Source organism: Pygoscelis adeliae, unplaced genomic scaffold (assembly GCF_000699105.1).
Source record: "Pygoscelis adeliae isolate BGI_AS28 unplaced genomic scaffold, ASM69910v1 Scaffold244, whole genome shotgun sequence".
Taxonomy (NCBI): domain Eukaryota; kingdom Metazoa; phylum Chordata; class Aves; order Sphenisciformes; family Spheniscidae; genus Pygoscelis; species Pygoscelis adeliae.
In genome coordinates, this window is record NW_008824648.1 from 1,486,167 (window position 1) to 1,512,311 (window position 26,145).

General features: G+C 41.3%; 1 protein-coding gene across 3 annotated transcripts in view; it reads right to left on the reverse strand.

Moving 5' to 3' along the window:
- Positions 1 to 25,720, reverse strand: part of SORBS1 (sorbin and SH3 domain containing 1) — a 144,254-nt gene extending 118,534 nt beyond the window's left edge. The window contains exons 1-2 of one of the 3 annotated variants that reach the window (XM_009322417.1): positions 25,688 to 25,720; positions 14,060 to 14,118 (exon numbers count right to left, since the gene is read on the reverse strand). The gene's annotated coding sequence lies outside the window, so the exon portion shown is untranslated. Of the gene's footprint in view, positions 1 to 542; positions 561 to 14,059; positions 14,119 to 21,093; positions 21,200 to 25,687 lie in introns of those variants that run through there. The other 2 variants (XM_009322418.1, XM_009322419.1) reach the window with 2 other exon arrangements.
- Between the last annotated feature and the right edge of the window lie 425 nt (positions 25,721 to 26,145).

The window sequence follows — 26,145 nt, forward strand, 5'->3', positions numbered from 1 at the left end:
GAAGAAATGCCGCTGCTTTCACCATTTTCTCAGTTCTGCTTCGTATGAGAAAGCATATGAAAGACAGAGAAATTATTGTATTACTGTGAAAGCAGACAGAAACTTGCAAAGCAGATGTTCTCAGCACACATAAGAGGGACTGATTAGACATTGAATAAAACTATACAACCAGGATTAAAAAAAAGTTACTCAGCTGGCAGGGATAAATCAAGAAATAGGGGACTCAAAAAGTAGTTTGGAAACAACATCTGTAGTGATAAGTAAGTCTCGTTTTGTCATACAGTAAAAGGGAATCAATACTTTCCACTACACATCATACACAGCACCATTTGAGTTACTTTCCTCCAAGAACCTCAGTACAAAACTTTAGGGAATTTATAAATCATTCAGAGGAGATATAAACAGTTAACAGGAAATGTAAAATGAAGTAATTCAAACAGAATCTACCTCCAAAACCAACAGACGCTCCACAAGTTATTTATAGCAGAAAATTTAAAAGAGATTGGAAAGGTCTTAAATCTTCCAAGGTTTTAAATACTTACTTCTTGCAGCCAAAATCACATCAGTTGAATATCCAGGAAAATTTTAAAAAGCTTGCATTAAGGAGCTTAACCCACTGAGAACATGACGTAGCCTTTCCTTTGGACTGTCCAGCCATAGGCATTTACTCATTCAACAGAAGCACAGAGCGTGATACTGTAGTGCAGCCTTTTACATAGGGATGCCAAGGAGGGGGGAAGGAGGGGAAAGCCCTTCCCCAAAGGTATTAGTTCAGCCCACTCATTAAAATACAGAGTGGAAACAGCTGCTGTAGAAAGGAAGAGGATGTCCAGGCAGTTTTTGATTAAGTTTCTTAGGTGTAAAATGGTTTCGTTCTGGAATCTCAGTAAGAAAAACAATTTTTCTTCTGAATTTCATTCTTCCCCTGCATTGCTCTTAAAGAAACTGGCTCTAACTCAGCTCAGAAATAAGTATAACATAGTGGATAGTCAGCTCTCAGTTTTCAAAATCATTACGTCTCACTAGGGGAAAACAGATCCCTAAAAGATCCTCCCTCTCCTCCCTGCAAGGACTAATACGAGAGTACGAGAGTACGTGTGTGCTTTATAACGCTTAAATCTACATGTAATGTAATACTCAATTCATATCGAATGATTGCCCACCATGAAGCCCTAAGCAAACAAATATTAGCTCCCGAATAGCAACATTTAGAATTGATAGCATGCCTCTTACAGATTATCACCTCAAAGTTAAAACTAGATAAGGAACAGAGGAGGGTAGTAAGAACAATGAAAGCTCCTCAACTGTTTCTTGACATGAAGACACTGAATAAATGAGGATTCTTCAGCCTGAGAAAGTGTTGGCAGAGGGAAGATGAGCAAGCTCTTTAAATCTTGAAAGGCACCAAAAATGCTAATCTGGGAACAGCGGCTCATTCCTTGTGGGAACACAAGAACTAAGGGGCACTGAAAGAAATCTTTAGGCAGAAGTTTTATAACAAACAAAAGGAAGTACTTTTTCACTTCATACATAATTGGATTGCAGAGCTCATTGCCCCAGGATCTTGTGGAGGTCCACTGTGTAAGCAAGCTAGAAAAATGAAATAATGATCTTAAGCTAAAACTCTTAGCTTGGGAAGTTATTAACCACAAGTTACTAGAAGGTGCAAATATCTCAGGTGAAGTAGCAATCTGTGTTTGCCCTCTACATTAACCCTTTCCCTAGACCTGTGACACTAGCCACTGCCAGAGCAGCAGACTGCATTAGAAGGATCTCTGAGCCACAACTGTGCCCGTGCTTTTACTCTCATTTACCTAATTTTCACAACAGTCCTTAATGAGAAATTGGCTGTATTATTAGGTCCATTTCACAGATGGGGAATTAACTATGTACATTAAGGCTCTTTGGAAATTTTGACTAGTAACCACAATTCGACAGTTAGGTACTACCCTTAGAAGTCATCCTCAAGTGACTTTGTACTTCTCAAGGGCAGCACCTGAGGTGGCCTGCCTTTCAAATCTCTGCACTTGTGACTCTTCCCTGCTCATTCCAGTGTAACTACTCCAGTAGAACTACTTTCATGAGCAAAGTTATTAATCAACAGGAGTTTTTCTATAACAGATTTCAGCAGCTATTACTCCTATTTTCTGGTCTCTCTCCCTTTGTCTACAGTTACAAAAACTAAAGCATTCTGATAGCTACTATTGTAGCAACGCTATTTTAAATACATATGTGCCTTTTATATATTGTCAAATAGCATTTTTCAATGTAAGGCAAGCAGACAATCACTGCAAATAGTTTGTGCAATCAAGGTTGTGGGGGTTTTTTCCCCAATAAGAGACATACTTTAAAAATACCATTGTAGTGGCCAAGCATCCACTGTGTGGCAAAAGGCGTAACTGCCCGCTGGCCCTGCTGGTTCAACAGCTGGTCTGAATTAATATTGAGAAACAAGATACTTTTATGCAAAATAAGCGAATGGACTTGAGAGCCTTTTCAGAGCGGGTCTGAGAAAAGCAGCCACAAACTCTGCTTCCCTTTTCTGCTCCTAATTTTAAACAGGGGCTTCATAGCTGTTTGTCTTTCTTTGTGTGTTTAATGTTTCCTGGAGGCCAGCAAAGGCATGCAAAATATTTTAGTTCAGGGCCTCTATATGGTTGTAATAGGAAATAGATGTCTCCCTTAAAGAGATGGGTTAGTATAGAAAAAGACATTACCTGAATGTCAGCAGAGTCTTAAGTGTTTATTTCAAAGGGAAGGAAAGGACAGATAAATATTTACTGCTTTCCCTCCACCTCACAGAACACAGATGCTGTCTATTTTGGTTACTTGTCTAAGTAATCCAGGTTAAGGTCTGGTACTATTTTCTTTGTCAGAATTTTTCTTCACATTAAAAAGAAAGTTCTGATGCCATCTTTGCCAGATAGTTCCTTTAAGCTGCAGAAGAGCCTCACAAAGAGAAAGCTGGTTTCTAAATCCTGGGCTGGTCAAGATTTCATGCTTGTACAAGAAGCGTGGTCACCAGAAACTAGCAAATCCCAGACTTTTTGGTCTACCTGAGAAAATGCATGTTTCCTGTGCGAGGCTTCACACCTACGTTGAAATAGCCTTTTGGAAAATTCTGAGTGTTTCAGTGCTAACAGGTTGAGAAATGGTGAAGACACAGATGTAAGCAAGGCTTCACTTCTTACTCCTGTCCCCTCTCTCACTTCACCCAACCTAAAGAGTACGTACCATCACCTCCCAGCAGGGGAGGGGATGACAGAAGAAGAACAGATGTTCTCTTTCCTCCTGCACACACCCTAATCAATAATCTTCAGGTCCTGATCTTTGACCCATTCATGGCAGCAAACTGTGATCCCGAGCCTCCTTCACCACTGTTTCCTGACAGGCCCATCCTTCCTCTCTTTCACTTTACCATGTGCCTACTGCTAGAGAACCAGCAGAATTAAAAATAACTTTGGGACAATTTGACTTTCCTAGATGCAGTCTTACCTTTCCTTCTTCGAGGCTTGACTAGAACTGATGAGATCTCTCTTCCTCACCCCTTTTTTCCCTCTTTTAATTAAAAATTACATGGTAAATCAAGAAGAATCAAGGGGGGCTTAGAGAAAAACTCATTATCTTCACTTAGTTGCAACTACAGCTCTTATGTCAGAAGACATTAAGGAAATTACTGATGGAGTAACTCATGTAGGTGCAACACGGTGGAATGCTGGTTATCAAAACAGCAGCCAAGGTACAATCAGATACTCTGTTCAGTAGATGAATGAGAGATCAAGATACTGATGGGACATGTTCTGGGATACTTCTACGTCCGCAGGCATTCCTCTTTGTACAGCAACTCCATCAAAATCTCCTAAAATAAGCAGACTTGTGACAATTCAATAGCTGGATAGGAAGTCCCTTAGGTGTTACGGAGGGAGATGGCGGTTCAATAAATGATGTTTTCCTCTGAACAAGTGCCTTAGCACAAAGCCTTCACACACAAGTGTTTTTACAGATGAGGAAAGTCACTATAGTGGTCTGAAGGTGCAAGAAGATAGCCTTCAGCACGCCCAGTTGATGAGAGTTACACCTGCATTATGAGCTGAAACAGCGTAACAATTTATTGCAGCAACTGCAATCCAACAAGATTCTCTGTGCAGTTCCTCAGAGTTTTCATCTTGTCTCATTTAAAAAAAAAATTTTTTTTAAATAATAAATCAGGTTTGGGATATCAGTGAGTTTCTCCCAATTTTGTTTCCTCCTTACCCTCTTTCCCATTGGATGGGGCAAAGAGATGAAAAGGAAAGGAGAGCAAAGGTATTTAGGTTAGGGAAGGAGAAACAGAAAGGATGGGAGAACAATTTTTCAAGGAAAAGAAGGGATTTCAAAGCTAAAAAGTGAAAAAAATTTTGTCCCGTTCTGAAAACATAACGCAGTTAATCCTGCCATTAAAACTTAAGATCTTCTTTTGCCGCATTTTGTTTTACGGTTTTCATCAGCAGTTGTTTCTTTCCGGAAACATTCATAATTATTTCAAATTAAATATTGAGCTGCAGTGGATGGCTAAACGTATCAAAACAACGACCTTTCAGCTTTTGTTTCTCGAATGGCATGCGCTGTATTACTAGTGATGCTATTATCTTTGGAAAATTCCCAGTGATTTTATTAATACCCAGATTATTATCTTTGACTTTAGACCATTGTTTCTATGACATAATCAGGGGGTTCACAAGATATTTTAATATCCATCCTGAGCACAGAAGGCTCAAATTTAGCAGGATCCATTCAAAAAATGCACACGCTTTATAGAACAAAACTGAGATTGACCTAACTCAGAAATCTGGCAGGCTGAGGCAACGTGATCAAGCATCGGAGATGCTGAGCAGAACCTCAACAGTCTCAATCTGTTCTTTAGATTGTGAAGCCTTTTCCTTCCAGCTAGCTTCCCCACCCACCCTGAAAGCACTCTGCTTTGGGAATGGCTTTTCTCAACAGGGAAGCAAAACTTTCTTTTAATGTGGTTCATGGAAAGTTTTGTTGGTTTTCTTTCTCCAGCCCATCTAGACTGGAAAACAGTATTAGTCCCAACCAAAACCCAGAGTAACAACTCTGCCCATCTCCAGACAGTTCTTTTCAACTTGCAAGGAAGCAACCCCACAACTGCAATTTCTTGTGGCTCGTTATGGGAATGGTGGTGTAGCACAACCACAGAAAGAGTCGTACTGGAATGGTTTAAGTATAGTTATTGTAGAGCACTTTGAGATGCTTTAATCCAAAAAAAGGTTTTATGAAAACAGGGATTAGATCAATTCTACGGCAACTGTGGTCTCTAAGTATAGGAAGGACTTCCCATAAATTCAAAGGGTAATAGAGACAATTGGATACACAGGATGAATTTTATTCCAATTTGTCTTTAGTGGTACATCATGGGATATAGAAACTGAGCTGTGGAGTATAAACAGTACAACCCCCAGGCATAATACTGAATTTATTTCTGATCCAAAGTCTGCTATCAGTAACATGAATCCTATTACTGCTTTCTGTGGGCTTTGGATGAGTCTCCCATGAGCAATGTGAAAAAGATAGGAACCCAGACAACTAGAGAAAAAAGGAGAGTGTAATTTCAGTGATGTAGGGGAGGAAAAAAAAAATTACTTTCCAGAAAAAAGGATCTGGGAGATGCCAGTTGATCAGATCACTGATTTACATAATCTAAAAGCCTTTATCAGTACTAGAAGCCTCGGGGTCACATACAAGAAACCAACCAGCAATTCTGGGAAAGCTGCAGCTGGGCATCTCTCCTGTTTGAGAAGACACAAAGCAGCTTCCCTGGGTCAGTGAGGCACCATTTTGTCTTTGCTGAGTAAGTTCTTAGCTGGATCAGTTCCCAGTTTACCTGACCATGTCACATCAACACTAGCACTAACACAAGGTAAAGGTGAAGTTGGGGTAGGGGTAGAGTGGGGCATATTCCTTCAGTGGCAGCCTGGACTTGGATCAGTTTGCACCAGTCATGAAACCACAGCTCCATAGAAGAACTTAAAGTGAAATCTTTTACAGTTCAGTGCAACAAAGCAAAAGCCAAGAGAACAAGTCAGGTTCAGGTAAAACCAGGTATTTGGGAACAAGTACGACTGACTGTACTTCCGGAGCAATGCACCTGGCACCTCTGAAGACCTAGAACCAAACATCTGAATGTACTTTTAAGTGCTCTGCTCAAGGTCACCTAAAGAACCTGTGGCACAGTAAGAAGCAACGTCTGGAAACCCTAACCTAGCACCTTCCCTCTTTGGCTGGCTTAATGTTCTCCAGACGGCTCATTGCCCTCCTGATTACAGCATGGTATGTCCCCTCCATGAAGGACACACCATTTCTGATAAATCATTCTATATGTTTAGCACCTACCCTGCTTTCAGCACAAGTCCAAAGCGCCCTATTCCTGTCCCTGAGCTGGGTCTAGGTTAAAGGCAGTGTACTATTCACAGACACTCCAAATTTTCACTTTCAGCCTAGCCTAGAGGTGTCTCAGCCACAACGTTGCAGTCTGGGTCTTCACTCTGCCTTTTTCTTGGATTTGGCTGAAGCCTTATCCTAGCTCTGCATCCTCTTCTCTCCTGTTTCTCACTGCAGCCCTGGTGGTCCCCTGCATGCGGCACAGCTGCTTCTCCTTCCCTCTTGCTGAAGCTTATTTCTAAAGTGCCTCCTTGGAGCAGATGTTTCCCATGTGTTTCACCCTTTATTTTCTTCCCCGCCCCCACTTGTTCCAATGCAAGTAACAATTTATCTCCTTGATCTTTCAGATCCACTCCTAAAATAGTGCAAGCATCCTTTAATCAACCTGCCCAGCTTGGTTCTGGGGCAGGCAAAAAAACAGCAGTCTCTGCCTTTTCCCCTATGGTACTATATGGGGAGGAGAAAGGAAGAAGGTTTAACCTTGGCACAGCCTTTGGTTCCCGTTTCACCTTCAGACTACCAGCTTTGGTTTTGGCATTTTTTTTTTTCTTCCAGGGATGAAATTTTATTTCGTGGAAGTATGTTGCTAAGCAGGATTAATATCTGCATCATTTGCCACTTTCCCTTCTACCTCATCCCCCTGTTTTCTAGCTGCCTCTAAAGTCTCATTTACAGATACAAATCTTAAGTTTATAGATACTTCACAGGTCCCATCCCCCTCCTCTGTGACATTTTCCTCTCTCCAGCTGTCTTTCCTTGGCACCAGTGCCTGCAGTGGCACTAGATTTTTATACAAATTACCTTTGCTCTGCTTCATGTTTCCAAAATTGGTTTCAATATCAAGCCAATTCAAGCCAGTTTCACAAGTTCATGTTAACTGTAGCTCAAACCTAAAAGGAACACACTCCAGCTGGACTGGTACTGTAACCCCAATTTTAGGGCACTACAACTTCTGCTCATTCATATGTAGAGACAGGTTTTGTGGGGAGAGGGACAGGTGCAGCGCTTCCATCCCCTCCCATGCAATATTACGTTTCTCTGAGCAGGACTACTCACTTTAGGCCAAGTCCTGAACGCTGTCATCAGTCTACAAAAGGAGCACGTAACCGCACTCTGTAGGCTGGTTGGCTAGCCCTGCCTCAAGGAGCGGGTGAGCATCAGACTATGAAGTGCTGGCAGCTGCCAATAGATCAGATCAGCAGAAGAACCCAAGCACCAAGAAGCCTGAAACTAGAAACTAAAGTCGTGCAAGATTTTGTCCAAACCAGAGTCAAAGCCCTCTGGATGGAGGTTTACACAGAGACAGTCCACAAAGTACTTGTCAACAGGGACTTCATTCTTTGAAGTCCTCACTCCGATCTCAGTCCTGAGCAGGGAGTACCCAGTAGCTATGCTGTTTCCCTGTGTCCCACAGCCGTGGCACTTGTCAGGCTGCAGAACTGCTCACAAATGGACTTGAGCTGGCAGAGTCGGCAGGCAGGACGGAGGGCATGACCGGCCCCCTTGCTTCGCTGGCAAGAACAAAAGCTGGTGACAGGACATCCCTTTCCTGACAGCATTACTCCTGAATTTGCTGTCTCTGTGCAAGTAGCACTCCAGCGTGTGATTTCCCGCATTCTGCAAATGCTCCGATAAAAATTGCTGCATTCAGCCAAATGTTTAGTAACCCCTCTGATATCTGTATATTAAAAATGAGCGTGGGGGTGAGGGAAAGCAAAGAGAAGTGTAACGGTCTGAGAACATTAAGTGCAGTCCTGGGCAAGGAAAAATTTTCCTTTCCAAGTGCCACATGCAGATTTGTTACAGGGACAAAATGGGCCTGCAGGCCCTGAAAAGCCCTAAGCAAAGACCTTGGTCTCACTTCCAGCCTTACCCAGAGCCTCTCTCCAGGACTTGAGCTGAGTCACTTCATCTTCTGGTGTTTTAAAAACATTTATCAAGGTTGTATACTCAAAGTGGCAACTGTCTTTCACTACACTTGCACTATGCCCATGCCTCAGATGAAATCTCAAGGCACCACAAACAAAATTGGCAGAAACCAACATAATTTTGTAGCACTGCTATGAAATTATTTTTACGAACTACTAAGAACTTGCACTCACTAGTTTTAACAGGCTAAAAGCGTCCCAGCAATATGGACAAGATTGAATGCATCTGAACGATGGATCTGGCTGTGTCAAAACTGCTGTGGAGCCCTGCTGTTCCCAGTACTGCCAACAGACAGCAAGGAGGAAAAGTAGCAACTGATGCCGCTGGAAGGTACCACTCCTTTCTCAACACCAACTATCTCTCTGTTTCTCTCAGACAGTTTTGGTTTTCCAGACCAGAAAGGACCTGGCTTCTCTCCCCCCCCCCCTTTTTTTTTTAAAGAGCAATCTAGTGCCCTAGACAGCTTTGCTTAGAGCCAGCCCCAGATAATAATGTAACTATTTCTCTCTTCCCATTAAGTCCACTAGGCTTACAGATTTACTGAGATTCCATTTGGCTGGAAGCTCATTATGCAGTGTTTCCTGCAGCTCCCATATAGGAGAGATTCCAGGCAACAGGTAAAAACATCTGTACCACCCTTTGTTTTTCAATTCCTTGATATTGTTGTAAAAAAAAAGGGAAAACTGCAAGAAGCCTCAAGAATCCAGTATTAACCTAGGGAAAAGAGATCCACCTCCGGAAGCACCAAATCAATAAAAGAAGCTTCCCAGGTGGAGCACAGAGGGGGAACAAAAAAAAAACGTGCAGCGCTCCGAACCAATAGGTAATGAAGGAACATTTGTATTTTGATCAGGGCTGACCAAAGAAACTATACGTACTGCTTTTCAAGACAGAGACTTTCACAGACTTTATTCCACTCTGCTGGTATGCAGAGAATGTTGGTAGAAAGCCACCCAAAGTGTCCCATCCTCAAAATCTGCAAGATGCTTTCAATCAGATCTGGACACTGAAGCCACCTCTGCTTCAATGTTAAAAATGTTAAAAATAGAGAATGCTCCTATCCATTCCTGCCCATTTCATGTTCAAGCTTATCTCATAGCTAACAACTTCTTTTGCATTCTTTACTACCTCCTAAACTTGTTATATTGCTTCAATTCCTATTTTCATTCTTTTTACACCTTCTGATTTCTTAGTTCCTAGACCTGCAAATCCCCTTCTCCAGTCACCGTCTTCTCAGAAATCACTTTTCCTTCAAACATTTCTCACCCTTCCTCCTACAAGCAGCTGTGCTGTATGTCATCATCTAGGCATGATTTAGACTGAAGGCTCTACAGTGCAAAGAACAGGTCTTATTTATGTTTGTGAATCCTTGTCTAACTTTATGCTGTTGTATAAATGTTTAATAGGTAATAATGCATTTGCTGGAACAAGCTGTGCGCTAATACCCAGTGAGACTGTTTGGATAGAATCCTTGCTGACTGTCAGAAGCTTCTGGAATTAAAAAAAAGGCAGCTGTTTGGTGACACTGCAGTTTTAAAGCTAAAGGATGCAACAGTTGAAGTGGTCTAACAAAATATCATAACACTGGAAATGGCCCTACGTACTCTTTCCATGTTTGAATCGAGATAGAGTTTGGGAGCTCAGCAATATGGACGTGAGGCTATGCTCAGCTACAACCACTGCGCCTTATCTCCTTTATCCCTCCAGACCCCCATGTTAACGTAAAATAAGCAAATACTTCAAATCTCTGCTTTCTCTTTAATGTTGGCTGAAGAGACAGGAATCGTCCTGTCCTTTTTTCACACCACTCTTGGCATGATTTTTCTCGGGGTTTACTGTATCGTGTGCTGTGTTAGAATTAATTGTGAAAGATAAACCCCAGTGGCAGATTGGATGCATAGTTTTTATTTCAGTGACCAAATAGGAGCTGGGCGATTCATCACTGACACCACACAAGCAGTGAATGCTCAAACAAACAGGGAACATATGTCTTGGCCTCAGGGCCGATGAATAAAATACGGTGATGCTAATGGTGCAAACCCAATGGGGCAGCAGGAGTGTCAGGTCTTCATGTCATCTAGCCTCAGGTTAGCACTCATGGAGACAAACCAACCACATCAGAAGCTTCCACAACCTGTACAAACAGAAATCTTTGGGGTTTGTTCTCTCTATATCAGGTTGCTCCTAGTGGTGAAGCTGGTGATGACAAGTCTTATCCCATAATGTCTGTGCACTGTTGACAAGAAATCCAGGGATATAAAGAATCACTGTTGTGGCATGTTCTTAGGGGCTCTGAAACAAGGAGTGCTGGATGGTGCCCAACCAGCCATCTACCTCCAACACTGCATCCCAGGGTCAGGATCTCTTTCCTATTCATTTTAACACAGTTTCATTAACAGCACTCTTGATATTTTAGCCTTGAAAGAGATTTGACTAAGTGATGAATTGGGAAGGTTTTCACAATTGTCAGTGTGCATTAGGAAAGAAAAGGAGTTATATCCGATGGAAGCAAGTCTAAAATTAAGCAAAAGACAACTCTGTTAGGAAAAATTCCTGTAACAGTGAAATCTATTGGACTTTATACAGTTTCTCCAGTGGCATAAAAAAATACTCCACCGCTTCAGTCATTTAAAAGTAGATTGGACCAAGCAGCACAAAAATATATTGCAGGGAACACAAGCTGTATCAGCATGGCAGTAAAACAGGTGAGCTAATAACTCTCTTCTCTCTCATTTTCAGGATCGTGTGTGACAAGATTTCAGTACTAGTCAAAATTTATTTACTTGCAATCAACACACTTTGATTCAGAGTTTGGATTTGGTGTAAATGAGTCTCTCTCTGGGAGGAAAGGTGTGCACCATTTATCAAGTGAGAATTATTACAGTTCCAAAGGGGGGCAGGAAGGGGCAAGGCTACTTAGTGAAACGAGTTAGGGACAAAAGACTTTCAGAAAGATCAGAACAGAAACATTTTAGAACATCTGCCCCCATATGACTGGAAGCTGAACCCTTTACAGAAATTCCCACTCAGTTGCAAGTGTTCAGCTCTTGAGAAAAAAAAAAACCACCACCAAAACTTGGCTGCAGCTCTCTACTTATTTTAACTAGTGTCAAGAACACTTCCCCTGAAGATATAATCATTTTCATGAACTTTTCAGCTCATCAAATACCAGAGCTCAAATGTGAGAGGATTTTCACATGAAAGTTGTGTTCCACAAGGCCAAAATACTTAGTAGAATCAAACTAAAATGGAGAGGGGACCTTTAAACAGGCTAAGTTAAAAGCACATTCTTATTCTACCTGATCAGAGACCAGCAAAAAAACCCCCAAAAACTTTTAAGCAGAAGAATGTAAACCTCTTGGTGAAGTCCACATTGTTTGAGCAACATTATTTTCAAATTAAAACAACTGTTGCATTACCAACTGGACAAGTGGTACAATGCCTTCATGATTAACACAAACTGATGTGAAGCAAAGAGGAGAAGATGGAGATCCATTCGTTGTTTTATTTTGCCTCTAAAGAACATGGTTTCAAGTACCCAAACATCAAAAGAATCGTTAACTGAGCGACTAATCTTACACGACCAATTAAGAGCTCACAGCTTGTAGGAACCGCAAACCTGTTGCTGAGAGTATGCTTCCCCCCCGCCCCCCATGCACTGGTTTTGTCAACGAATCCAGACCTAATTCAAAAAAATATATTTCTGTAGAAACCATAAAACTTCTTTCATAGCCAGTTTGCTTTGTCTCTAGTTCCTTTAAAATGTAACAAGCTCTGACTCAGATATAATTAGAATAATTTGCATTCATTCTAGTACTGAAGAGATTTATGGTATCTTGTATATTCACAGAAGAGTCACATCTTTAAAAGGTTTCAAGGATGAACTGCTAAGCCTCGGGGACTAAAAAGCCCTTTAAGATTGGGGTCAAGCTAGGCATTTAGATTCAAAAATAATAAATAAATCCATTTGGAGACAAAGGCCTATTGTGTACCACTCTTCCAGGAAAATCCATGGGTGGCTGAGAATTACTTGGGAAAACTTTGCATAAATTAATTCTGAATCATTTTCAGTTCTTTCTTCCACACTGAAAAGAAGGGTCTATGGAGGGAGAAAAGCATTGGTGAGTTCACACAGGGTCAGGGAATATCTGGCTTTCCAAATGCAGAACTAGAAAATGTTCATGGTTCTTGGGACACTGAAAGACAACCAGCACCTTCCCTGCCCATGGCTCATTGAGAACCTGGGGCACCATCAGCTCCAACTACAAGGAGGGGGGTGTGCGCATTTAGAAGGTACAGTGGGGAGTACAAATTGCAGTAGTCAAAGCTTAAGTGGTGTGATGGTTCAAAGGAACCACTTCCCACCCTCTGCTCAAAAGGAAGAAAAAACAAGAAACAAACAAACAAAAATCAGTCCCACTGTTCCTCATCATACATTGCTGTCTCTGCTACCAGGCAGACACTGTCAAGCTGACATGTAGAGTTCATTAGAAAACACAGAATTTTACTCAGGAATTTTGCAGCGTCCTGTCGAATTCTATAGAACTATATAGAAATTATTCACTAGGCTACATAGGACAAGGGGTAATGGTTTTAAATTAAAAGAGGGTAGATTTAGACTAGATATAGAGAAGAAGTTTTTTACCCTGAGGATGGTGAAACACTGGCCCAGGTTGCCCAGAGAGGTGGTGGATGCCCCATCCCTGGAAACATTCCAGGTCAGGTTGGACGGGGCTCTGAGCAACCTGATCTAGTTGAAGATGTCCCTGCCCACGGCCCCCTGCCACGGGGGTTGGACTAGATGACCTTTAGAGGTCCCTTCCAACCCAAACGATTCTATAGTTCTTTGCTTTAGTTCAGAAAACCCATAGAAATATCATGCTATATTATGGGCTTTTACAGTAATGTTTATAGAAAAACATTATTCTTTATTCTTAACTCTGCAATCATATGTTAACAATTATTGCCACAAAAGCTATTTCAGTTCTTCCAAGTTATACAAGAAACTAGACAGCAGGGACAGCATCGAACCTTTGAACATCACGTTCTTATTTACTATGTTATCCTATTTTTAGGTCAAAATTTTACACATCTGCTGAAGGCACTTTCTCTACATCAGGCAATTCTCCTGGTAAAACTGCTTCAGGTACCAAGCTGCTGAGGATGAGCAGTACAACCTTGATTCAGTGCTTAATTAGAAAACAAGACCTTCTTATAGAGAGCTAGGAAGTCTCACAGAGTCGGCAAGGGAAGGACACAGTGCTTCCATTATGTCACGTTATTTGCCCAGGAGTGATAACTGAGTTAGGGTATAACCCTGGGGAATCATATCAATTAACAGACAGCTGGCCATGACTTTGAAGTCCATGTAGACCTGCTATTAAATAGCCCTGTTCTTGTTCTGGAGCCTCTGAAACCATTACCAGGCAGCCCAACCTTGAACATCACTTGCAACGGTCAGTGCAAGCAGGATGGCCACTGTTGTACTCATTAACCTGAATTCTCAAGCTTACTTCTGATTCAGTGCAACTTTCTGGGGAAGACCTTTGTATTGTGTTTAAAATATTGCACTCAAAAATCAAGAAAGTAGTCGTCTTCTGCCAAAAGCTTTGAAATTCACTTTTCTGAAAGTTTCCATACTGCATTTGAGATGAATACTGGGAAGAGTAACAGCGTGTAAAGTACATACCTTTGGCAGAGCTTGGAGAAAGAGAAGCCACAGCTCTACAGGTATGTTCTGGACTCCTCCTGGAAAATTAAAAAACAGTAAGTGTTATAGAATATAATGATCTAATGCAGCTGTTAGAAAAATGAACTATAAAATGTTCTCTCAGTCTAAAATAAAAGAAACCATCACCCTGGGGTCTGCTAGAAAAATTTGACAATTATTTCTAGCCTATTTCAACTAGTATTGTTATTTTTTAAACCTAAGAGTCACCATTTGTCCATGAATCAGGTTTTCTGAGGGAAGAATCTCCATGTCTGTATGAAACCCAAGGCAACATCATCTGTGTTTATTATTCTGTAAAGAGAAACAGTGCCAAACTTCCTGCAACACCCACTTTAGCTGCTGAAATCCAGAGAACTGAATGTGCTGCTGTTAGCATTTGGAGACAGGAATATGTTTTGATCTAATACATCAGGCACAGGCTCACTTGGTGACAAGAAGGTATTGGATTCCAGAACAGGTTAAAATAGAGCCAAATATGAAAACACTGTATGTCACTCATAGAGAATACCTTCTACTCATCATCTTTGAAATTTTTCAAGAGTGTCCTAAACATTCTGAAAATACCATGGAAGTTGGTAAATAGTTAAATTCTCCCAGCTTGTCACATAAATGGCAGCTTGATTGATGCATACAAGTGTTCTAACACTACTCTTACTATGTTGTGTTTAACACAAAGTTATGTATGAGTCAGGACTAGGACAAAAGTTCTCATGTACAGAGAAGTCTGCTTTACAACTGTGGCCATCACTATTTAGTCAGGTGTCTTCCCACTTGCCAAGGACACAGCCTGTGGATACCTATGTGTAGGGATACAGCGGGTGAGCCACAGAGCCAGTTCCCTCCTGTGGGCATTACGCTGCTGCTTCTCCATCTTGCAGTCTCTCAAGGAAGTGCCTCCTCCTGCCCGAAGAGGTTGGCCTTTGCCTCTCTCTTCCTGCAGGTCTCCCTAAGAATCAGTTGAGAGCAGAGCTGCCCAGAAAGACAGATCTGCAAGAGCTATTTAGAGTATTTCAATGAGATCTAAGCCCTGTAGAAGATCCCGTTTCAGAATCTCTGCTAAAGGTTAAATCTAGTTTTTTCTCACCTCATTAAGGCCATACAGTGGGAACTCACCTGCCAATCTCCCCACCTGCAAGAGGCACTTATCTACATGTTTTCAAGAGCAGGTGATAGCAGCTGGGAAATTCATTCTCTGCTGCTGCCACCAAGGACAAATGATTAGAAATGCCAGCAAGTGGCAGAATTCAACTCGTACTCTCTGAGTCCAGTGTGAATGATACAAGCAGTGCCCATGCTCCAAGCTGTCTTTCAGCCCGTGCTACAGAGCCTCAGGACAGGTAGAGCTCACAGTTTTGCATCATCGTTGTATTTGGATCCCGATAAGGGAACATTTATGCCTTCTGTATACTCTCAGTAAAAAGCTGCCTGTTCTCAATACAGAAGAAGGTGCTTTTCGAAACTGGAAAGTTCCTCCCTGCTTCTTTGTTTGCTTCTCAAATGGTAGATGCATAGGTACCTCTGCATGGGGAAAAGACACCAGCTTCTCCCTAGTGGGAAGGGCACTGTAAGATGAAAAGTATTCGTTCAGCTGGATATATCATGTCCAAACTTCCCTTTCTCATCCTGGAAGTTTTATGTGTGAGTCGGGACAGCTGTAGTCATGAAGCAGGAGGGAAAAAACCATCTCTCCAACACACCTTTGTCACCAGGAAGGGCTCCTACCTACACTGGCAGGTAACTCCTCACATCAAATATTAGTCCATTGTCCTGTGCAGTACAAGCCCTTCTGGGGAGCTGCTCTACACTAGATGCACAGCACACCACCGCTTTTCTATCCTACTGTTCCTTTCTCAGTCACAAGATTTATGCACATGTTGGTATGTTCTTGTGGGTACTCCAGTCAGTGAGGAATTTTTCCCTCCCCACAATGTTGCTCTGGGGAGTAAGTAAAATTCTCGTCAACTTTCCTACCTCTTCCTCCCTCTCAGAAAGCAACCCACCTCACCAGCTGCTTGAGCCCAGAAGTAAGGACTAGAGCTCTAGGAACACCTCCATCCCTCTTCTCCCTATCACCTCAGGTTCTGAGCCTTATTTTCCTCAAGAGTCAATAGATCAAGTGCTGTCATGGAAAACACAGAGGTTACTATTCGTTTCCTCCTGTATTAATTTATGAAGGGCAAATGCTGACACAATGCCTGTAATGTGTCAAACTTGGATTGTTTACCTGCACAAAAGCTTTTTGAATCAAATCGTACCCTACCCTCAGAGACACTTCACAACTAAATGCCTCTGAAAATAGAAAAAAAAACAAACAAAAAAGACCTTTTTTAAAAAAAAATGTCCTGGACGTTTTTGGCTAGAATGTAGAGTCAAAGGCTGAGAACAGTAAGTGAGATACATATACCCTGATTACAGCAACATTGCTCAAGGAAAATCATTGACTTTCCATACACCAGAAGACAGCAAAATGCCTAAGTATACTGGAGCAAACATTAATATGAGTACCAGTAAGTGTTGCCATTAGATAAGTAACTCGGACATGAACCATTCTTATCTAATGTAAATTCAGAGTGCCAAAGGACTGTTGTTTCCATTGGTTTTGCAATCGAGGAGAAATTCTTTGAGAGTCTGATTAAGTTCAATCACGAACACACGCTTCCTACGGATATCCCTGAGGATCAGACACACATTGCAACTACATTCCTAACAGCTAGAAAGGCAGTAACAGCAAAATGAAATTCTGCTTTTAAACTGCTCATTTACAGCTTGAAGAAAGTATCCAGGATGCCACCCGCTCCCCGCAAAATGATCTGATGAGGACAAAATATGCAGAGATTTCCTTTCTGGCAAGCGCAATGGTCTAACTTTTGCTTAGGTGGCAGCCATGCAGCTTCCAAACAGCTTGAGCAAGATGAGAGTCCAGCATCTGAATTATTAACTTTTAAATTAAGTAGTATGCAAAATGTACAGAACATATGTTCTGACTGAGGACCTATTTTAGGGCTCAAGTAAATTTTCTAAATGACTTACAAGTGTGAAATGCTTGGATATCCAGGTAGGAGTAGCAAAAGTACATATCTTAGATATCATCAATAAGGATGCTGCGATACTTGAAGTTGCTGGAGGTAGAAGGAGATATTCTGGGCAACCTTCCCTGCATCTTGTGCAGAAATCTCACTCATAACTATTCCACTTCATTGCCTCCTCCCAAACCACCCTTTGCAGTACTTCTTAATTATTGTTCATGGTGAGCTTTTTGCTTTTCACTTGCAGTCTGTTCAACCTCCCAGCCAATACTGCTGCCACACCTGTTAAGCATTTAAGCAGAAACAAGTTAGAAAACCTGGCAGAGGTCTGCCTGGTATCCAACAAATCTGCACAGTCTCCTGTATGCAAAACCCAGGAGGAAGCTTAAACAGAGATGTTTTGTACCCTAATATGAGCTATTCTGTGACAGAAAGGGTAAGAACATTTCCCTGTTCTTCTTTGATTTTGATGGAGTGAATATTGTCGTGAATTTACTGCATCAGGTGTCAACTGCTGAATGTCTGCCCCTCTCTAACCACATCGTGTCTTCAGGTGGATGACATGTCTTCCTGCCCCTTGTCCTTTCCTTCCCCAGAGCACATGGCTGAGCGATACAGAGGCAGGACTTCAGCAGCGCCCACTCTCACAGGGTGCCAAAGGCAACGTGGGGACCAGCCAGGCTGGTGGGATGCAGAGATAGGTGCCAGGCTGTTCAAAACTTCACTCTTCATCACAGCTGCATGCCGGCCTTTTGATTGAGAGAGATCATTCAACTGTAGCATTATTATTAAACAGCTCACTCCTGAATATCTCAGGCAAAGTTTTAAGACCCATGGGAACACAGGTTCTTCCAAAATGAGCTCCTGCCTTGTGAAACAGGTCCAGTGGGCTCCAGAGAACTTGGTACTATCCTGTACTATTTTGAGCACTGTGAAGGCATTTCAAACTTAAGGTTTTACATAGATTCTGGAATGACTGCATTTTTTAACCCTTCCAGGGAAAGGCTACAGTGAGATCCCTGGAATAAGCACTAAAACTTTCTGGAGCTGAACTCTGTAGCTCAAGCATGCTGACAAACAGGATCCACATTTAAAAAAAAAGAAAAAAAAAGATAAATAAATATCAGTGCTCACACTATACAGAAGCACAGGTTTATTAGAAAACAAAGTATATCCATCCTTCTACCCACAAGAGTCTAACTCACTGTCAATTCTTGCCTGCAAAAATTAGTCTGTCACGTCAAAGGATGGCTGCTGTGCACTTGAAATAATGTGAAGGCTGTCATTTTCCGCACACCTCCTGTGAAGGAGAAACATGCCCAGTTCTGCAGTGTACGCAATGCATCAGAGAATCAGCATCCACGTCTGTAAAACCTGAGTGCGGGGGAGAAGGGAGGAAGGGGAGGGAAGAGAACACAGTGTCACTGCCTCTGCCATTTTGGAGCATTTGTCTCTTCATCACAAATGAAAGTAGTCCCTGTGCAAGGTACTGAAGGTTTAACTCACAGCGTACAATGAAATTATACCATTTTCTCCAACTTAGTCACTGACTTTCCATGCCTTTTTAAACAAAAGGCCAGGAAGAGCATCAAGGAGCACAGCAGCAGCATTGCTGTTGAAAGATCTTACAAGAAACATGCCTTTGGAAAAAATTACTTCAGTAATGCAAAGAAGAACAGAAGATTGCAAAAGGAAGCTGACGACGAAGGGACACTTTCCCCCCCCCGTAGCCTTATGAGGACTGTAATCCTAGCAACCAGAGCTGTTCAAAAGCATGTGTAGGAGGATAGGGGGAAGAAAGGATAGCATTGTTTATAGTACATAGACATAGAGACTGCAGCAGGAGCCAAATGAGGAGAATACCTTCTGTGCAAGAACGGAAGGGTAAAAGGAAATGGGTAGGTAAGGACAATTGTAGGATTTGTACAGTACAGAAGATAATCCCTTCCATGTAGGATGCAATTTCTTCCACGGAAAAGATGTTTCATCCATGGAGCTGGATGACATAACTTCTCTGGAATAGTAACCTTTCAATGTTTGTTATCTGTGGTTCTGTTACTAGACGGGTTGCAGTTCTTATAATTAGCACTTTATCAGCTAAAAAGTCAAAACATTCCTTGCATCAATCTATTTAGTCTTATGTCACCTTTATGAGATGGGTATCAACCAAGATTGAAAGGAATGTCTGGTGTGAATCATAAATACTTTAAAGGGTTCTCAACACACTCTGAAAATAAACTTCCTGGAATAAGCTTCTGGGTCACTTCATATCAGTAAACCTTTCTGGTATCATGGCCATTTCCCCTCTTTTACAGCTAACAAAATGGAGGTGCACAGAGGCACCAGACAGCTTCTTTAAAGAAATCTTATTTACAAACCTAAAAGGAGGCAGTTGTTTTTTCACCAGTTGTCAAGCATTTCAGATCTCACTAGGAAAATTACATCCCACCTGCAGAATGCTATAGAACAGTTTGAAAACCTATTAAAAGGCATCTAATAAATCCCACTGAATTTCAAACAAATTACTACAAAACCCCCACTGCATTCATCTAGAGCCCACACAAGCTCCTTTATGGACAGATTAAGGAAAGTGGTCTGCTTGTTGACCTGCTTAAGTATGACTTTATTACTCAGTCCACAAGTGTGAAAATACTTTCCTAACTGAATTGCACCAGGACCAGAAATACATGCAGAGCCCGTATTTTTTGACTAACGGCATTCTTTTACACTTCTATGTGGACTCCTCTATGGCACCAGGTGAGTTGAACCAGGCTGCCACTTACCCATGGTTTTCTGTGGATTGCTTCAAGGATGCCCATGAAGAAAAGCAAGTCTGCTTTCAATAGGCTTAGGTCAGGTAGGCAGGGATCTAGGGCTAACAAAAAGCCCTAAGGGGTCCACACACAGAAAACTGTTGAAAAACAATTATTTATGCTGACAGTATATTAAATATTGCCCTGAAAATAATTCCATTAAGCCCCTTTACACAATCTAAATATTCACACCATTATTTGGCACTAGCAGAACAACACCTAAATCATCCAGAAATGCAAGTTGCAGCAAGGCAAAAATACACCAAAATAAAGTGAAAAAGGATCCCCAGGATTTGATGGAGCTGTGACAAGCATCCAAAAGAAACACATTTCACCACTAAACTTTTTCATGTTACTTCCAAATGATTTTTGACACTGGAACTGGCTTTTAATAGATACACAGGAGATAAATGTCTCATTACCAAAAATAAATCCGTCTGTTAAGGATGACAGAGAGAGGCAGAAGCACTACACTGCCTATTATGGTATTGAGCAACAGATTTCACTCCCTCTGCTATAATATGCCCATTAATTAAAAATCTGACAAGCTCTTCCAAAGAATTTCTGAGCTTCTTTGGTCCTCTCTTTAATTCCTCCATAATTCTTTGTATATATAAACATGTCAGGCCTGGAAAGAAGTGGGGCATGCACATAATTTACCACAGAGCTCTTTTTCTGTTCAAATACGAATACTGGTAAGGAAACAATAACAGACAAAAGGGGAACAATGCAAGAAATTAATGCAATGAAACAAATGTGCCTGCAATTCCCCGTCCAGTCACCAGATGAAGCTGCTTAAAACACCAACATGTTTATCTGCCTTTTTGACCACATAGACCTCGTATGTCCGTGCCAAAACTAGATGCATCAGCTACCAGTGAGCTAAATCACTTTGCATTACAGCCTCTGTTTCACGAACATGCGAGACACTACTTTAATAGGAAATGGTAGCTTGCTTTAGCATTAACAGTGTGTCACACACAGCCATAACGCAGTGAGGCCTTTGTTCTCTTTGCAATGTGTTGCCTTTGTAAAATTCCCTCCCTACGGTCAGGCAGAGTAGCCATTTTATTCTCACAATTGATATAACATGGATATACCTCTCGCGCTGTCAAACACACACACTTGCGCTCCCACAGATAGCCATACTCACAGATTTTTGCCTTTTCTTCTCGTTCTCCTTTGATGAGATAAAAATCACCCCACAAAGCAAAACTGCACATCTGTGCAATCAGAACAGTTTCTGTTCAGACCGTTGTTACACTTTAAATCAAACAGCCTGGAAAAAATTTCTCTGGGATATTGCTGCTTATGAGGTTCAAAGCTAGATGCAAATGTAAAAAATGGAAGCTTAGAAGGCCTTCCGCCGTTATCATACAGAAAATGTGATCCTGTGTTTTAGTCAGCTATTCATCTGCCCTCTAAAGCAAATCCAGTTGACGCAGTTCTTCACTGGCATGCGGGAGGGCTAGATAGCCTAATAGGTCTCTTCCACCTCTAAGCAATTCATGCCTTGCATGGCTTGTTTTTATTGACTTATCTTACTGGCTGTTTGTGGGCAGAAGCACGTGCCTCATGCAAATACCAAGACCTCTCTTGCTTTGGGATGCTATTACGCAAATGCAAGTAATCGGAAATAAAACAAAAAACATCATTCATCAATATCAAATCACAACATTTATTAACATCGCCTTTCTGACTAAAAGAGCAAGCAATGAACCTTCCATTTCCAAGCCAAAGTACAGAGGAAAGCAGGGGGGCGAAATCAACCTCTTACCTTGAAAAAACTACTTCATATGTTTCAGCACTAATTCACCACATGAGATTCTTCCCCTAAGTCTATCACCTGGTAAGGAGAAGCAGCCTGCGTGAGAGTACTTAAGAAATAGAATACTCCCAATTTCTAACTATTAACCATGTTAAAATGGCCAAGAAAGCTGTAGTTTCAAAAGTTAAGCAGCAAAACTTAACTACAGGAAAGGAAAGTCTGCTTTCACTGCTTGGAAATGTTCCTGATCTTTTCAGTGGGAACATTCAGTAGTACATGTTAATATTTAACTCCATGTTTTTCCAGTATTACACCAGTCTTCCTCCAGGGATGCAGAGGAAGGCAGTGGCATAGCTGAACTGTTACTCCCTTTTAAAAGCAAGAGAAGTGACCACCACAGAAAAGAGAAAACAGCAACAGAAAATACATGAAAAAAGAGAAAAGTTTCTGAAAAGAAACCTTCTGTATCACACATCACAAGAACACCTTAATGAATCAGCAATTCGCTTAGACAATAAGTGATGAAAAAGACATTCATAAAAATCATCAACTGTCCTTACAGCTGTTTGGAGAGCAACAGTACTACTTTACTTGGTCATTTAGTATTTCTTGAGACTGACCTGTTGCACTTTTAGAAAACCTTCAAATGTTGGCCAGTGAAGACTTGCTCCTATCTATAGCACTGCTGCTCCAGCTGCCAGGGCAAACATAACAAGCTCAGTCGGGGATGTCCCGGCCACTCTACTGCAAGGCATTCTTATCATCTGGTTTTCTCTAGTCTTGTTATGAAACACACCTCCTTTCTGCCTGCCCATCTTTTGGTGCTTTCTTCCCAAATGTTTTCCAAGTCCATTTCCTTGTTTTTTGCATTAGCTAGAAACAAGACTTTCAAATTAAATGCTGAAAGAAATCTGCTCACACTCACGGTGAGACATGAGGAGGAGGCAACTGGGTGTTCAGAGATGGTAGCACCTGTTGTCCTCTGGTGAACACGCGCCCCACATCCTCCCTTGTGCCAGAGCACAGGGGCATAGGATAGTCGCAGCCCTGTTCTTCAAATCCACTGGGCAAGAGGATAAGGTCCTGACATTTCTAATGGAAATCAGTGGTACCTACGGTGACCATCACCTTTGAAAGGAGAGACATGCTGTTTTGGTGCTTCAAAGACTCTGGACGGAAAAAGCCTTTAATGTTAGAAAACACAATGAGCAAATAAAAGCTGGCATGTATTTCCAGATGCCAGCCTCACTGTAATGAGATGCAGAAGGTCAATGCTCCTACAGACAGTAAAAACCTCATCATATCAGTGCCTTCTATCCCCCACCATTCTATTCAGCATCTTTAAGTGGAAGGTATTCTGCAGCCCTTCACACTTGACCTCTTAATTAAAGCATGGTAAAATTAACATCTCAGACATGATAGATCCTTTACCTACCTACATCAGTAATTAAACTAATTCTCAAGGGAGCAAGAGCATTTGTTATGTAAAATGTAACTTCAGCTGGGGTATTCCAAAGAAGGAAAAAGAGCTGATGTAATAAATGCAGTCATTTATATTTTAAGGGAGCTATTGTAAATGAAAGAACAACACCTGTGACAGCTTGAGGCAGCCCCAGCCAAATGAAATCTTTTGTGTCACCCGGGGACAGTACATTGCATATGGCCTCCCCATCTCCAGCTGCAATATTGAATAACTAAGTGGCGAAGCAGACACAGTTTATGCCTTCTCTGACTCTCGGATGCTAGCACTATAATCCGCTTTCAAAACCAATGGAACTGTACCTTATAGTAATTTAATATTAGTTCTACGTGAAAAGCAGAATAGGTCAAAGTAGGTGTAAGGTCTTTCTTATGGGCAATACAGTCTCTTTGTTTTGCATTTGTGGAAATCCTAGGAGTAGGAGACCTTGACCCATGACTGAAACAAATCTAGACTCTATCACAATACAAATAATTGAATAATCATATAGAAAGAGTTAATATAATTAAAGATGAACATGACACCCCATCAGAGTGGCAGAATTTAATATTCTCTTCATGCTGATGTATAAAGGACCAAGCAATAAGAAAAAGGTCCAAGTAAGTAACTAAAAATGTATATGGAACCAAGGAAGTATAGAGGATATTTGAAGAGCTACAACAGCATAGAACACAAAACCCATTCATTTAGGAAATAAGACTGATTGCTGACATCTTCTCAGATGCAAGTTTGAGGGCTTGAGTTTGTGCTTGAGCCTGAAGCATGAAAAACACTGTTTCAGTTGTCAAATCTGGTACTTGCTCAAAGGGCTTATTTACTCAGCTGAGGCATAACTGTTGAGAAACATGGCCCAGCAAAGGTCTCTTCCCCTACACAGTGACTAGGTAACCTTTTCTAAGGATTTGTCTTAAGCTGCTTACCAGCAGTCCAGGCCTCACTGAGCTTCAGAGAGTCCTCCCAGACACCTCCTCCGCTCACGGTTTAAATGCATAGTGTTCAGACTATAAGCAGCCAGCATGCATGTGACATGCTGTCTCTCCCCAAAATACAGTCAAATCCACACCAGGTAAGGTCAAAATTTCCGCAGTCCTTCCTTGCTGTATTACTAAGCAATTAAACAAACTGTATAAACTACAGTCTAAACCCTCGTCCTCAAGTTTAGTTGATCCCATGATTCATCCACTCGGAGCTACTCAGTTAAGACTGATTGATTGCCTGTCAGAAATAAAAAAACCCAAACCCAAAACAAAACACACCAATCGATTATTTTGGAGAGAAAGAGCAGAAACCATTCCCAACTCTCACACCTATGGTAGTATTAGTAAAGAGTGCAAGAGTGCACTCTTGCATAATCATGCCATTAAGAGGCATCCCGCAGCAGTGTCTATACCCGTTTCTCTGAAGGAAGGAAAGAGAGACCATATAATGTCCTTTTGAAATACGCAATAAGGTTGGTGGGGGAGGTTGCTTTGGGTGGGGGTGTTTGGTTTTTGGTGAGGTGGGTTTTTTGGTTGTTTTTTTGTTTTGGGTTTGCAGAGGGGGGGGTTGTTTGGGGTTTTTTTTTGTTTGGTTTTGGTTGGTTTTGGTTTGTTGTTTTTTGTTTGTTTGTTTGTTTTTTTTTTTTTACACAGGCAATAATGTGTTGGTATTGAGGCCACTCCGTGAATTTTAATATAAAAATCAGGCTACAAAATTATTCTCATAAAATTGGTAATATGACAATCAAAACAGTTAAAAACCAAACTCCAATGGCAAAGATTTTTAAGAATACATTTGTACTTAAGAGTACTTGAAAACAAAACCCCTAGATGTTTTAAAGCCTTCCCTCCCTCCCCCATGCTGCTAAACTGAAAAAACAGGAGCTCTTTCTCACATGCAGACCACAACAGCAATCTCCCCGACATGAAGGAGGCTGTTGCTTTAGCAGTTTGGAAGTCTATACTACAGTGACTCCTTGGCCTCTGGCTGGGGTTTATCAAACGAGTGGCCACCCCTACAATCCCCAAGGGAAACATACCCACTTCTGCCACCAGTATTAAGCATTTGACTGCTTACTGCCGTCTCATCAAAGACTGAGAAATGGGCTCAGCAAATCTAGCCTTGCATATTTGAGAACTGCTCTATCACTGCTCATCCAAATTTCAGGCACACAAACAAGCCATTGTGGTTGTTGTGAAGCTTGTTCCAAGCTATCAAAATATTGAGTCCAAGCAAAACACCATGAAGAAAAATACTTAATTTCTGATCTATTTCGACTATCTTTTTCTTGGCTTACACCACTATGATTAATCTTTAAAATGTTGCTAAGGAAATGAGATAGCTAAATGGTCATTGTCTTAAGTATACACTGAACATGTTATAGCACAGCCAGTCTATTGCAGTTCTACTATGCAAAGCATCAAATACTGAGCACGTGACAGCTAAAATAATCAGAGGCATTCAGTTGTGAATAAACAAGGCCAAAGCAGAACATGAATATAGGAAGAGAGGATTTTAAACCTTTTATAAACAGATTGTTATCAGCCCATGGAAGACAAAATTGACTAGGCAAGTTCCCATCAAATCCAGGGTACCATCTGGAAAATGAAGAGAACATTTTTAGAAGTAATTAAGATAACTTATTATGATATTAACAGCATTCATTGGAGTATATATAGGCTGAAAAGACCAGATCTTCAACAAGTACGGTGAGAGTACCTTCTGAAGTCAATGGCATTACACCAGTTTATAGTGTAATACCATAATACCTATACTAACACATAATTTTACTTCTCCTCTTTCTGCTTTTATTTGCCAACACCAGAATTTCAAACCCTCAAATAACTGAGCTTCTCTTAGCTACAGATCCTACACAAGCTTCTGATCTTCATTACACCAGATCCAACACCTTCCCTCTAAATAGTATTACTCTAAATTTACAATTAACTGTAATTAAGAATGAGATGCAATATCACTAA